This window comes from Aedes albopictus, chromosome 3, assembly GCF_035046485.1.
Source record: "Aedes albopictus strain Foshan chromosome 3, AalbF5, whole genome shotgun sequence".
NCBI lineage: Eukaryota > Metazoa > Arthropoda > Insecta > Diptera > Culicidae > Aedes > Aedes albopictus.
The window spans coordinates 370,161,594-370,175,044 of NC_085138.1; the positions used below are offsets into that span (position 1 = coordinate 370,161,594).

General features: G+C 41.2%; 1 protein-coding gene across 2 annotated transcripts in view; it reads right to left on the bottom strand.

Moving 5' to 3' along the window:
- The window catches only part of LOC109432310 (protein unzipped), a 215,307-nt gene that overhangs the window by 93,837 nt on the left and 108,019 nt on the right, over window positions 1–13,451 (bottom strand). For both annotated transcript variants that reach the window (XM_062855574.1, XM_062855575.1), the window contains exon 3: window positions 10,455–10,490. The gene's annotated coding sequence lies outside the window, so the exon portion shown is untranslated. The remainder of the gene's footprint in view (window positions 1–10,454; window positions 10,491–13,451) is intronic.

Below are 13,451 nucleotides of genomic sequence, written 5' to 3' on the forward strand. Positions count from 1 at the left end.
TCTATCACCTGGCATCCACGCACCAATGAGTGAACCCCTCCGCCAACTATATCCCACCAACACTCCGACATCCGCATGAATTTGTGCAAACGCAGAGGTATATTCGGTCTGATGTGGATACAAACGATCATAATTATCACTTCCTTCCCCTTCCCCACACTGACCTGCATCCTGACGTGGCAGGCGCCATTGTCGCCTAACAATAGAAGATCACCAACGCTTAAACACTGAAGATGCCTGCTAGTCCCCGACAGATATCTCATTTGGTTCCTTGGGTGAGTGTAGCTGGTCTGGTGATAGCTCAAGGTAAATTCGAATGGTGGTGAGCTGATTCCAAACTAGTTTCTGTTTCTAGGCATTTGTTGAAAATGTTTTTGTTTATTTTTTATCCTCATGAGAAAATTTATGAGTAACTTTGACATTGTGATTGATTATTTAGAAATTTCATCAGTATTAGCACAAAAATCAAAAAAAGATAAACTAACGTCTCATAACAGTACGGATCACCAAACCGATGTATCGAGCTCCGAGTTTACGCCTCTTCTTAATTTTCCTTAATTCAGTTTTACAATCTCGAAATGAAACCATTCTGTTCGTGAATTGCTCTTTCTGTGAACCACATCTGCCCAAGTTTTTCGTTCTTCTCTTTTTTTCTGCCATCCATATTGTTGTCGGTCGGTTCACTATCTGTCTGGGGCATCATCGTTGAATGGCAGAGCCCTCTGTAGACACTCGACTTGAACGGTAGGATTCGTAGGAACGAGGCGGACACTACACTACTGACTGGTGCACATATGAGATGAGTGCGTGTTGTTCGTTCGCCAGTAGAGACACTCAAGTGAGGTATGCTACACGGCGGTGGTACTCGGTACTAAACGTACCAGTTGGGACGATCTTGATAAGGAATACCTTTCCATATGTAGGTGCCTTTTTCATGTTTTGAATGGGTGGATGGTTTTTTTTGCAGAAAGGCTTAGCCGGTCAGTGGAATGGCTTTGGGGTGTTTTGTATTTATTGAGGGAGTCAAACGATTAACATATTAACAGCAAAGGAACAATTGACTGTGGTGAAGTACGTGAGAGGTGACTGAGTGGTCGGAAATGTGGCATACTTTTTGAGATAAATGCTTTAAACAATATTTTGTGTGAAGAACCGGCGTTATTTAATTACAACAAAGAATACAACAAAAACAGTGTGAATGCGACGAATACATAAAAAACAAAGTATATGCTTGCAGGTGGAACCACCGATCAAGACAGGATTCATCTAGGAAGTAATGCCAAGATAGACAAACATACCTTCAACATGTTGAAGACCCAGGTAACAATTTGATGCTGTATACAAACGTTTTGGTGATTTTATTAAACCTTTTGCTGATTTGAGGTTCAAAAGGCTGTTTTAGGGCTTAATATGCGCTTAATCAGTTATCATCTAAATTTATTATTTGTGTAATTAATCTGTTGGAAAACTGGGAATTGAACTCGGACCTCCTGATTTATATTCACTCACCTTAGCACGTATACCACACATACTTGTATTGTATACGTATGCTCGAAAACAAGAGCATTACTTGTTGTGTCTAAATAGTCAAGAACATAAGTTGAACTAAGGCTGTATTCATGCTGAACAAGCGATGTTTACTCCACAAAAACATGCTTATGTCAGCTGTCAAAAAATATTTGATTAAGAGTTAAACAACAGATGATTAATTCTGCATGTCGGTGTATGCTTTCCAGCTGGTTACACAGATGAAGAATATTCTATTCAACTTGATATTCAGCCATCTATGTATTGCTGGTTAAAAAGGTTGAACAAGCCATACTTCAGACCAATATTCAGCTGTCATTGTGTTCAGCCACTGACACCACTAATAAGCCACTGTTCAGCTAATACTCTCACTGTTCAGCATTCATTGTTACTTAAGGAATTCATCTACCTCGAATTCTTACTAACAGCTAACAACAATCTGAGTCGTGAAATACGAAGGCGCATCACTAGTGGAAGTCGAGCCTACTACGGACTCCAGAAAAATAGATTCACCTGCGCACCAAAAGTGCCCTGAGGATAACGCTTATAAGACCGGTGGTCCTCGAGGAGAACCTACAAGCACTCTGATCGGAGTTTTCAAGCGACGCATGCTAAGGATCTTCGACAGTGTGCAGGAAGCGGCAAAGAATAAATCACGAGCTCGCTACAATCTGCGGCAAACCCACAATACAGAAGAGTCAAAGCCGGAAAGATACGGTGGGCAGGCATGTTGCAAGAATGTCAAAGAACAATCCTTCAAAATAGGTGCTCGCCACAGAACACCTACAAGAAGATGAGGAGCACGACGTGTGGACCAGATGCATTAAGATCTGGTTAGTAGCTGGCGTGATCAATGATGGAGCACGGCAGCCGTAAACCGAGTCTTCAGAGGACCAAACATAAAATCTGATCACTATCTCGTTGTCAGTGAGATTCGAGCACAGCTATCAACCGTAGAACTCAGAGATCTTTGCGTTCCAATATACAGCAGAAGTTGGCAGTTGAGTACTGGATGAGCGGGCAAGTGTAAATAACTAGCATTAGCGTTAAAATTTACGAAAAAAAATAAAAAATGGATGGGCGAATAAAGGGAATCAACGAAGATCTGTAGGATCCATTTACGGAGCAGTAAGTACAACAGTGCAGGAGGTGTTAGACACTGCTCAAAGATGATACTCAAACGGCTGGTCCATTGAGAAGTGCCAGAAGGTGACGGATGTGAAGAACGTTACCATAAGCCGACTGATAGTGTCTGGAATCCGGCAAAATAGAGAGCGGTTTAGGGAAGCAAAAGCAGTCAAGAAGAGAATCACCGCTGAAATAAACAGCAGTATGAGGAGAATGTTATAAAACACTGAGGCACTGGGAAACCAGAAACCAGTATGAAACTAGATGATATGCGGACATATTACGAAACTGTTAATAGTATGCGGAGAACAGGCTGTCTCCCGTTATGATCGTGATCTAACTTGTTAGCATAAAAACTATGGAAGCTGCCAGCAGGAGAGAATGTTATCGATGAACAGCTTAAGCTTCAGTGACGGGTGACAAGCTGTGAGTCTCCATCGATAGATGGCGTTTGAAAGGCAATCGATTTTGTTCGTATCGTATTCTGTTCAACAGATTGAGGTCGCTGTGTAGTTGTCGACTTTGAATAGCACTAGAAATAACCTGCTGCGGAGGTAAACCCTGAGGCGCTGTCCATTAACTACGTAGACTCAATTTTGGCAAACTCAGACCCCCCCCCCCCTCCCCCCTCGTAGACTTTCGTTCATACAAAATTTTCGAAATTTGTATGGACCATAGACTTTGGCCAGACTCTCCCGTCCCCCCTCAGCGTCTACGTAGTTTATGGACTGGCCCTAATGACTCATGGGAATCAAAATGAGCAAATCTGAATAAAATTCAACAAATATATGAACGTGAGGTAAACCCTTCGCTAGAACTGGGCTGATTTTCTTATTCTTTATGGCATTAAGTCACAACTAGAACAAAACTTGCTTCTCACACTGTTGTATGAGCGATTCCACTATTATTAACTGAGAGCTTCCTCTGTGAAATACTTTTTTGCATGTGCTTAGCGTGGTAAAAAACGGTTTTGTTCCACACCGCTTATACGATTCGTAATCAGATCTTAGCTTTATCCCGAAATTTGAGCTCATTTGGTAAATAATTGAGACTGCACAAGCTCTTCATTTTATTTGGAAAAACGATGTTTTTCATTCAATCAAGCGTAATTTTCCCAAGTACCCTAGAGGGTTAGTTGACCTTTGGTACTCCTAGGCTACTCTATCAGCTACAACTTCACCGATGACTATTGCATGTCATATTAACCTTCCGGCAGTCGCGAGGTTCTTCACGCGAGTGAAAAATCCAGGATCAGAATCACGCTACAATATTCGTGAGTCAGATGGTTCTCACGGTAGGGCGAAGGAAGCGCGAACGTTTCTGTCCGGACCATCTTCAGGGCTTATTTGTGTGACTTGTTGATTTGTGTATCGAGATCTGAAGATGATGAAATAGCCGAACCGAAACGTCGGCGATGATCAATAAATAATCAAATCGCCAATTTGTTAGACTGCAAGCCGAATTATAGTGTTTTATGTAACCTAAAAGTGAATATTCAGTATTTCACGTATTCACCCGGTTGACGTTTGAGCACTGTCGTATTATCTAAACGGCCATGGAAACAGGTACATTTTATGTAAGCACGGTGTCATAATTATTAATATCGTGCATTGGTGGAGACGTTATGTTATTCTCATACGGAGTGATGCTTTGTTGTTTATCCGGATAAGGTTATGTAGTGACAATTATGATGGGCACAGAAAAGTAAGTTGTGGATAGAGAGAAAGAAAATTATGACGAGTGCTGGAATAAGTGACTTTTTTTTCATCTCATGCAGTGCTTCCATTATAACAGAAGTGCAGTTGAAGTACTTAAGATTAGGTATAAGGGTAGTTTATGGGAAAGAAGTAGTGAGTGGTGTTTAGGGGATATGGGGGGAGGGAGGGGGGTGTAATGTTGAGATATGCCCCCCGTGTAGTGTTGAAAAGTGTCAGTATTCAGCGTCATTTCCAGCTGAAATTGAGATAAGCAACCCCTTCCATCAGTCAATTGATATCAGCTCCAGCATTGATAAGGGGCTGTCCATTAATTACGTAAGGGATTTTTTACGATTTTCCGACACCCCCACCCCCCCTTGTAAGATTTTTTGTATGAGAGCCCAAAATTTTTATATGGCTCGTAAGATTTTTCAAACCCCCCCTCCCCCTATAAACTCTTACGTAATTAATGGACAGCCCCTAACGTCAAACCCGACATCAACCTATCATTCACCTGTATTTATTTTGGCCACCAAACCCAACAGATGTTCGATGTTGGTCCAACAATGGCCCAACATACGATAAAAATTAACCCGACATTCAATATTTTTTCAGTCTGGCGGAATTTTGCAGGGTTTTTCGTGTTTCATGCACAGCTAGTCATTTGAGTGACAATAATTCTGATCTAAGACCCTCCAAAACCCCCGAAAACGCCCCTGAAGCCCCTCCCCTCCTGAAACTCATCCCCTCCAGAAACTTCTTGAAAGCCATCTGAAACTCCCTCCACAATACTTCCTTTAAATCTCCTAATAACTCACCTTCTTAAACTTCTTTGCAACCTTGTACTCCATTTAGGTCAAGGGGAATGACATATCCTTTTCTAACCGGAATATCCGCATTTATCCGTTTCTAACCGTCATTAACCGCGTCTAAGTGCTGCTCATTTAGCAGTTCGCTTAGCAGCGGTTGGCGACGGTTAGAAACGGATAAATGCGGATATTCCGGTTAGAAAAGGATATGTCATTCCCCTTGATTTAGGTAATGAACTGAATCCATTTAGGTAAAAATTCTATTTAGGCAGTCCCGACTCGTTACCTAAATAGAGTTTTTGGTGTATACGAGATTGTATGCACACTTTAACCAGTTCATTTTTTCAGTTATGTGATTTCATTCGTACACCAATACAAGTCAAACTGGCATAATTAGAAGAGTATCAAGTGAAGTCGAATAATCATCACAGTTCGTCGCAATAAAACAGCTAGGATCATCGCAGTAAAGCATCAATATATCGTTTATTACGATGTAGTCATAACGTAAAAAGTTTTCGTATTATTATACGACTTTATCAGGAAGTTCAAAAACTAACATCGTTTGCGATGAAAACTGTCGCTCCACACATTCAATAGTAACTTAAAATAATACTTTATACTACGGTAGTGGGCGTATTTTGGCCCGGGGCATGTATTTTGGCCTACCGGGTTTTTATTACATTTATTATATAATCTCTACAAAATCTTGGCAAATGAATATTGGAAGTTCCAATAATCATTTGACAAGATTTGGTAGAGATTATATGATAAATGTAATAAAAAAAAACCCAGGGTGGGCCAAAATACATGCCCTGGGCCTAAATACGTCCACTACCCTATATACTGCATGCTTTTTTATGCGACTACTGGTTGTCCGGGCTCCTACACATGTCTGGCGGAGAAAATCCTTTAGAGGGAGATGTGGTGAGAGTTCATACCACTAAAGTGACCCTCCAGTGACTTTCATTTGCTTCAAATGCAAACAGTTTTATTTTTGTGGCCTGAACAAATTGACAATTTATTTGAATTTACCTCAAATATTTTTGATTTTAACATATTTTTTTCTGCTTGTTATTTGTTAGAAGTAAGCCACAGTGACTTCTGCGCAACAAAAATCTGCGCCGTCGTGACTCTTCTGTGCAAAGTGTGTTACTTGGGATGAGATTTTGATGTGTTATTAAAAAAATTAATGAATATCGCACGAACAACTCAAAGTGATATGATCTCACTTTTTGTTCTTGTCGAAATATCTGAAAATTTATAGGGAAGTGGAACCATCTCGGCAGAGGTTTTATTTTGGGCACTTTTCTGCTATAACTCAGCCAATTCTGAACCAGTTGACACAATTTTTGGAACGCGATGAGATACGTATAGTATCTAATCGTGTACAAAATTTCAAGTCAATTGGTCTGGAATTGACTGAGTTATAGCGAAGAGTGCCCAAAATACCGGCCGCTGCCCAAGTGGTTTGTTACCCTACATTAGAACAAATTTTGCGCTTCTGCACGAAATGGAACACATACACCCATAGAAGTGGCTCAATATTAGTGAAATGCCATGTGCCTCTTTCTTAGCTGTCGAAATGAAGAACTCTAAAGCTGGCAGCAGCCAGGAGAACGTGTCTCAGGAGCCGACCTACTGAGCCGCTCCAGAGGACTACTCGGATGGACCTCACTCTCATTCCCATGATATTCACAACAGTGAGCCACAGTTGAGTGGTAAGCGTCGCCGCCTGTGAATAATAAGGTCGTAGATTCGATGCTGAATGCTCTTATGGAATTGGACTTACAATTTTGTACATTAGTTCTACAATTTTGAGACACTGGGACACTACGGTAATTATCGACGACATGCACTACACTAGACGATAGACTGATCAATGGTCAACGGTGAATTTGAAGATGGCGGAATGGATAGCTAAAAGCTTTACGACACCACAGAAGCAAAGACAGCCCTAACCCAACACATAACCACAGAAAAACACACATTCAATCTAGATGGAACTAAAATTATAGATCGCACTTTACGATCAACTACCCTTCCCATGTTAGAGATGTGTCACATCCAAAACACTCCTAACACAGTCAACTACCGAACAGACGTAGATGGGCTCAACACAACCTATGCCGGCATACTCCATACTATCAAAACAAACGATTCCCGTAGAAAGCAAAGAAACGATAATGAGAACACTACCACATACAGTTTAGGATTAGACCAAATCGACCAGTCGACATTGTCGTAAAGCTTTTAGCTATCCATCCCGCCATCTTCAAATTCATCGTTGACCATTGATCAGTCTATCGTCTAGTGTAGTGCATGTCGTTGATAATTACCGTAGTGTCCCAGTGTCCCAAAATTGTAGAACTAATGTACAAAATTATAAGTCCAATTCCATAAGAGCTATTTCTATATGTTAAAATGAATGTAATTGATAGGTATACAAGAAGCTCCCTCCTAAAAATCCGGCAACACTTTATGTAACGAGGAACGGTTGACAGCGTAGGAAAATTATTTGTTATATGTAGTGTGATTAGTCTTTTCTAAATTTGTCCTATCCTTGTAGTTACCCCTTGAAAAAGGCTTAATAAAAAGCCGAAACGTCGGGAAAAGCAAAACTTGCCGTTTTGATTTACCCAAGACTGAGAAAGCCAGCATTCCGGAATCAATATATTCCAGTCGTACTCACCCAGCAGAAAAATCTTGTCTGATATTGTTTTAATCTTGTAATATGTATCTTAACGAGCTACAGTAATGTTCCGATTTTATCACGCCCTCCGCGCGTCAGTAATTTATTTTTCATTCTTTTGCTGTTACATTTGAGAGCAAGTGTTTCCTCTCTTCTACAAGATGAATGTTGAAGGTGCATTTTGCAATGTTAAAAATATTGAAAATGCGTACAGATTTTGTAGAATAATTAAAAGCATTTTTGGAAAGGGGCGTGATAAAATCGGAACAATTCTGTATTATTAATCAATTCACCATACTATATTTTGCTATTATTTATGATCTTTTACTTGTTATATAAATCAAATCAATATCAGTTTTTTGTTCTTCAGTAGTTCAATCAGTAATTACTGAATATGCTATTCATTACATGTTTCACCTACTCGGGGAAGTCCACTAGGCACACTAGGCTGCACTTCAATTCCTAAGAATTTCTTTTGTTCCGACGGGAGATCCGAAGAGCCCAGCCTCCAGGAGAGCTTGGGCCGGTAAATCAGTTAAGTGCTGTTTCAGGCAGTTACTGAATGGGGGACGGATATTGCCATCAAAGCAGATGCATATTGCGTACAGGGGACTGTTATGGTCTTCTTGTTTTTTTATCGCGCATTAAAATTATGCTGCTGTGTTGAAAGATAGGTTGCCAGCTTGAGCCCTACGCTGGAGCCGCTGTTATGCTGGCTACGAAAACATTGCATTGGTGGGATAGGGATGCCAATTCCTTGATCGCGTACAGTAGACGTTCGATAAGTGCAACGTGTTTATGTTTCAGTTACCGAATGAAATTCGCTAACTGCAACCACTGACAGCCATCAAACAGTTGTCAATTGCTGTTGGACGCAGCCAGAATGTACTCAAAAACATCGCATCGCAGCTGTAGTGCATCTGAAAACATCGCAGCTCTGTTGACGTTTCATTTTTTGATAGATAGCGGTGCGATAACTGCAAAATTGTTGTACTTAGCGGACTTGCAGTTCAAAAGCATTGCAGTTAAACTGTTTGCACCGAGCGAACGTCTACTGTACTTGTTGAAACGGTGCTTTTGTAGTTGGTGGCAATATGACGATTGGTAAACTGACATGTCTCCTATACTCATTGCTTAAAGCATTTGAAGAGCAGTTAAAAAGCACTCTGAAAGCTCTCAAGCGAAAACAACTCAAGCAGTTGATATGTTAACTAACAACCTAAAGCTTTTGAACAGCACAGGTTAGGCTAATTCAAGGTAGTTATGCATTCGAACTGATTATGTAAGGCAGCAAGCAGTGTAAATGCTCAATAAGGTCTGCTGTACGGCTCATTCAAATGCTTAGCGGTTACCTGGGTGGTCCCAGGTAACCCTCGCTGTTTGCACCAGAATTTATCATCTCACCATACAAAAATCCAGCTCATTACTTTCAACCTTTCAACAAGTACTAAACCGATAGCTTCCTAATGACCCATGACTGGATCGAGTGGATATTCAACGGAGTAAATTATAGGACAAGGACAAGGTATGTAATACACAAAAAGTGCGTCCTTTTTATCAAAAGTATTTATTCCAAAACAAAAACATTCATACAAGCAATACAAACAAGACAAATATTGAAAAGGAAGCAAAGCATACCACAAAAAAGTACCTATTGAATCATTGCTATCAGATCACAGAGGACAAAACAATGACCAGGTGTTATCTCCGGTTCTGCAAAAAAAAAATAAAACCTTTCGCTCCAAATCCCACGATCAACACCACATTAGCCTCCGCACCGGTTATGCAAGCCGTTATTGATGCTGCTGCCGAATGCACCGACGGCGACGCCACCGACAAGCGGTGTGATTTATGGCGATCGGTGATGGTCGGTGAGTTTCATTTCCATCACGGTGCACTGTGCGCTAAGCTAAATTGAAATTGAAAAACAAAAGCATGGCGTCTGTCCGAGCCGAGTCCAGAGGATGCAAAATATCGCGGACAAAGGGAAAATTCACACTTGTGTGGTGAGGTTTGTCGTTTGAGCACGTTTTGACGATCTCAGGAACCGGAAACTCTTGGGTTCTGTTTCAACAATGCCAATGGGATGCAACGACGTTCACACGAGCGAGAAAAAGTGCATTTCTGCTAGTGGCTGGTGCAATACGAGCGCGGACAAAATTTACGGCAATTTAATCGTCATAAATCACACCCGGCAACTTTCAGGAGCTCTTCCCACTTTAAGTGACAAAAAGAAAAGGGAATACCGGGAATACATGTTTTGCCAACACATGTGACCCTGCCGATTGACGATGCAAAACGGTTTCCTTACATGTACTAGGTAGGGTACTGTACCATTTGGACAGGTGTACCTATTTTGGGCACTTGCCGCTATAACTAAGTCCATTTCAAACCGATTGATTTGAAATTTTGTCCAGAGTTAGGATCGTATAGTATCTAACTCTGGACAAAATTTCAAATCAATCGGTTTGAAATGGACTTAGTTATAGCGGCAAGTGCCCAAAATAGGTACACCTGCCCAAATGGTACAATACCCTACGTATGACGGGGGGTTTCAAGTGATAAATTGTTCGTATTTTGAATGCATGCGATTGAGATGAGTACCTTTTATTGTGTGGTGGCGATGAACTGGAACTGAATCTGGAATGAGATAGAAGTAGAATATTTATTAGTCAGATTGCTTGATAGCTTGACGATTACGTTTTGAAAACAAATGGAATCTATTGATGGAAATTTCGCATGAAATAAATAGGGGGTTTGACCCCATTCCCGGCACTACAGGGAAACAAAATTGTCCATTACCAAAATTCACAACGAAACGACCGTTTCGTCCACTTCTTCCAGCTGAATCAGATACCTTATTGTGTGATCTTTTTGATAACAGTGATTGTTGTGAAGATTTTCTGCCGGAAAGTTGATTTTGAACGAGTTTACTCCACCTAGTTTAGCCCCAATTCCCTGCACCAGTGCCGAACTTCTAGCAAAATCAAATGGGACACTTCGACACCCATCTTTGTGCTGATGAATTGCACTCGTCTGCGTGAAATAGTTGTTTTGAGCACTCAGAGTGAACTTGTAGCTCATTGACTGTGGATCTCGTTGCAAGAGATGATTACCTACGGAAGTGCGTTTGGAAATAATGTGGCAAGTGATACAGTAGACGTTCGATAACTGCAACATGTTTACGTTTCACTTACCGAATAAAATTCGATAACTGCAACAACTGACAGACGTCAAAGAACTGTCAGTCGCTGCCTAATGCAGCCAATGCACATTCGGAAAACATCGCACTGCAACCAAACTGCATAGGAAAAATATCGCTTCGCTGTTGACATTTGATTTTGACGGATAGCGGTGCGATAACTGCAAAATTGTGCACTTAGCGGACTTGCAGTTAAAAAGCATTGCAGTTAAACCGTTTGCACCGAGCGAACGTCTACTGTGTTTTGATTTGTTTTGCTGTGAGGTGCCGGGAATTAACGCGGGTGCCTAAGTAGTTCGCAACCCTAGAACGAAATCAATCGGTTCCGTAATCACTTAGTTCGAATAGGATGAATTTGGGACCGAATAGGGGGAATTAGGGCTCAATCGCGTATAACGCTTTGCGGAGCCGAAATTCAGTATACACCTGGCATTTCGAAGTTAAGAGATCACATGTTTAAGGACAGGACAGGTAAATGTTTTCTCTGGAGCTCATTCGGGGGTACTATGCATTTCGCTAGCACCAGCACCCCCTTCGAACATGAGCGTTTAGTGAAGAAATGTTTAAGGGACGAATGACCTTCGGGTTAAAGTCCCTCGACAAAAACAAAAAAAAAAGAAGAAGAGTGCAGAAGTGTCTAAACCATAGGTTCCCAAACTTTCAGGTCGCGCGACCCCCTTTTGCCAGCAGACGTAGTTTTCGCGACCCCCCATAGAAATTCCATCATTTGTTGTCTGTTACAGTAAAGTATTTTACTGTCCCTCGCGACCCCCTGGATGAAGGCCGGCGACCCCCCTGGGGGGTCGCGACCCACAGTTTGGGAAACCATGGTCTAAACAAATCATTACGTGTAATGCTGCAGATTTTGGCTAGAAGCTTGTGGTTTCAGATTTCTCCGGATGATTATTCGAAAAGCAAGCATTTTCTCCAATAAATCATCGTGAGCTTACTGAGCGCTTATCCCAGGATTTCTACAGAAATTTCTCACAGGATATTTCTCAGGTGTTTTCACGAGATTTCACCCAGAATTTCTTTCGGGATTCCACTTGATTTTTGTTCCGCAATTCTTGTCGGTGTTCCTTCTGGGTTTCTCTCAAGAGCACCCGGGATCTCTCGAAAAATTTCTACTGGAATAATTCCAGGGATTTTCGCAAAAATTCCTCCCATGAATTTTCAGCAGTTTTTCATGGGTTTTTCGAGGAGTTCATTCCGCTAATTCTTCCGGAGGCTTTCGTGGAATTACTCATAGGATCCCTCACGGAATTTTTCGTGCGCTTTCGTCTAGACTCTAGAGCATGGGTTCCCAAACTTTCCGGTGTGCGACCCCCTTTTGCTAGCAGGCGTACTTTTCACGACCCACCATAGATATTCCCTCATTTGTTGTATGTTACAATAAAATATTCGACTGTCCTCCGCGACCTTCTGGGTGAAGGCCGGGGACCTGCCTGGGGAGTCGCGACCCACAGTTTGGAAAACCATGCTCTAGAGTTTCTCCTGGGTTATTTCTTCAAGAAACTCGCGGGATTTCTCTAGAAGTTCCACTTGAGATTCCCTTCGAAGTTTCATCCGGAATTCATCTTAGAAGATTTTTTCCTGTGTTTTTTTAGAATTTATCCTCAGTGGTTTTCAGAATTTATCCTTGACTTTCTATCGAGATCTTGTATGTACCGACTTTTCGAACTCTCTAAGCAGAATACCCTCTTCGAATGAGTGTAATCAGTTTTGTACCTTCTAATTCCGTCCTATTTGCTTATCCTTTGACAGATACGCGTGTTTCGACTACCACTTGTAATCTTGTAATAACTGACACTGAGGAAGATTACAAGTGGTAGTCGAAATACGCGTATCTGTCAAAGGATAAGCAAATAGGGTGGAATAGAAAGGAACAAAACTTTCTAACAAGATTTTCAAAACCTCTTGCAGTGGTCGTCTTGAGATATCCCTCAAAGATATTTTTCCAGGATTACTTTCAATGTTTTATCCTGAATCCTCACCTAAAACTGCTTCGGGTTTTTTTGGGATTTCTCTAATAAAAAAACTTGCCCGAATTTTCCACGAGATTTTCTCGGAATACACTGGAACCTCTTTTAATGCCATGAACTGGGGGTGCAGTTGTAAAAAATGAGAATGTGCATAAATTGAAACAGATCAGAAATAGAGGGAATTTTGTGCATTAAGGACAGACTTGTTAGAATTCCATTATGGCCGGCCATTGACTTTGGCACCTACTCACGATTTTGAGGGCACAAATCTCTTCGTAAACAAAACCAGCGCACCTGAGCTTATTAAAAGTGACCAAGAACAGAATAATAAAATGCATTGTTGTTAGAAGCTTGCTTCTTGAGATTAGTGCGTCTGAAGTTTTGATGCACTGTTGAACCGGGATTTCAAGACGTTTG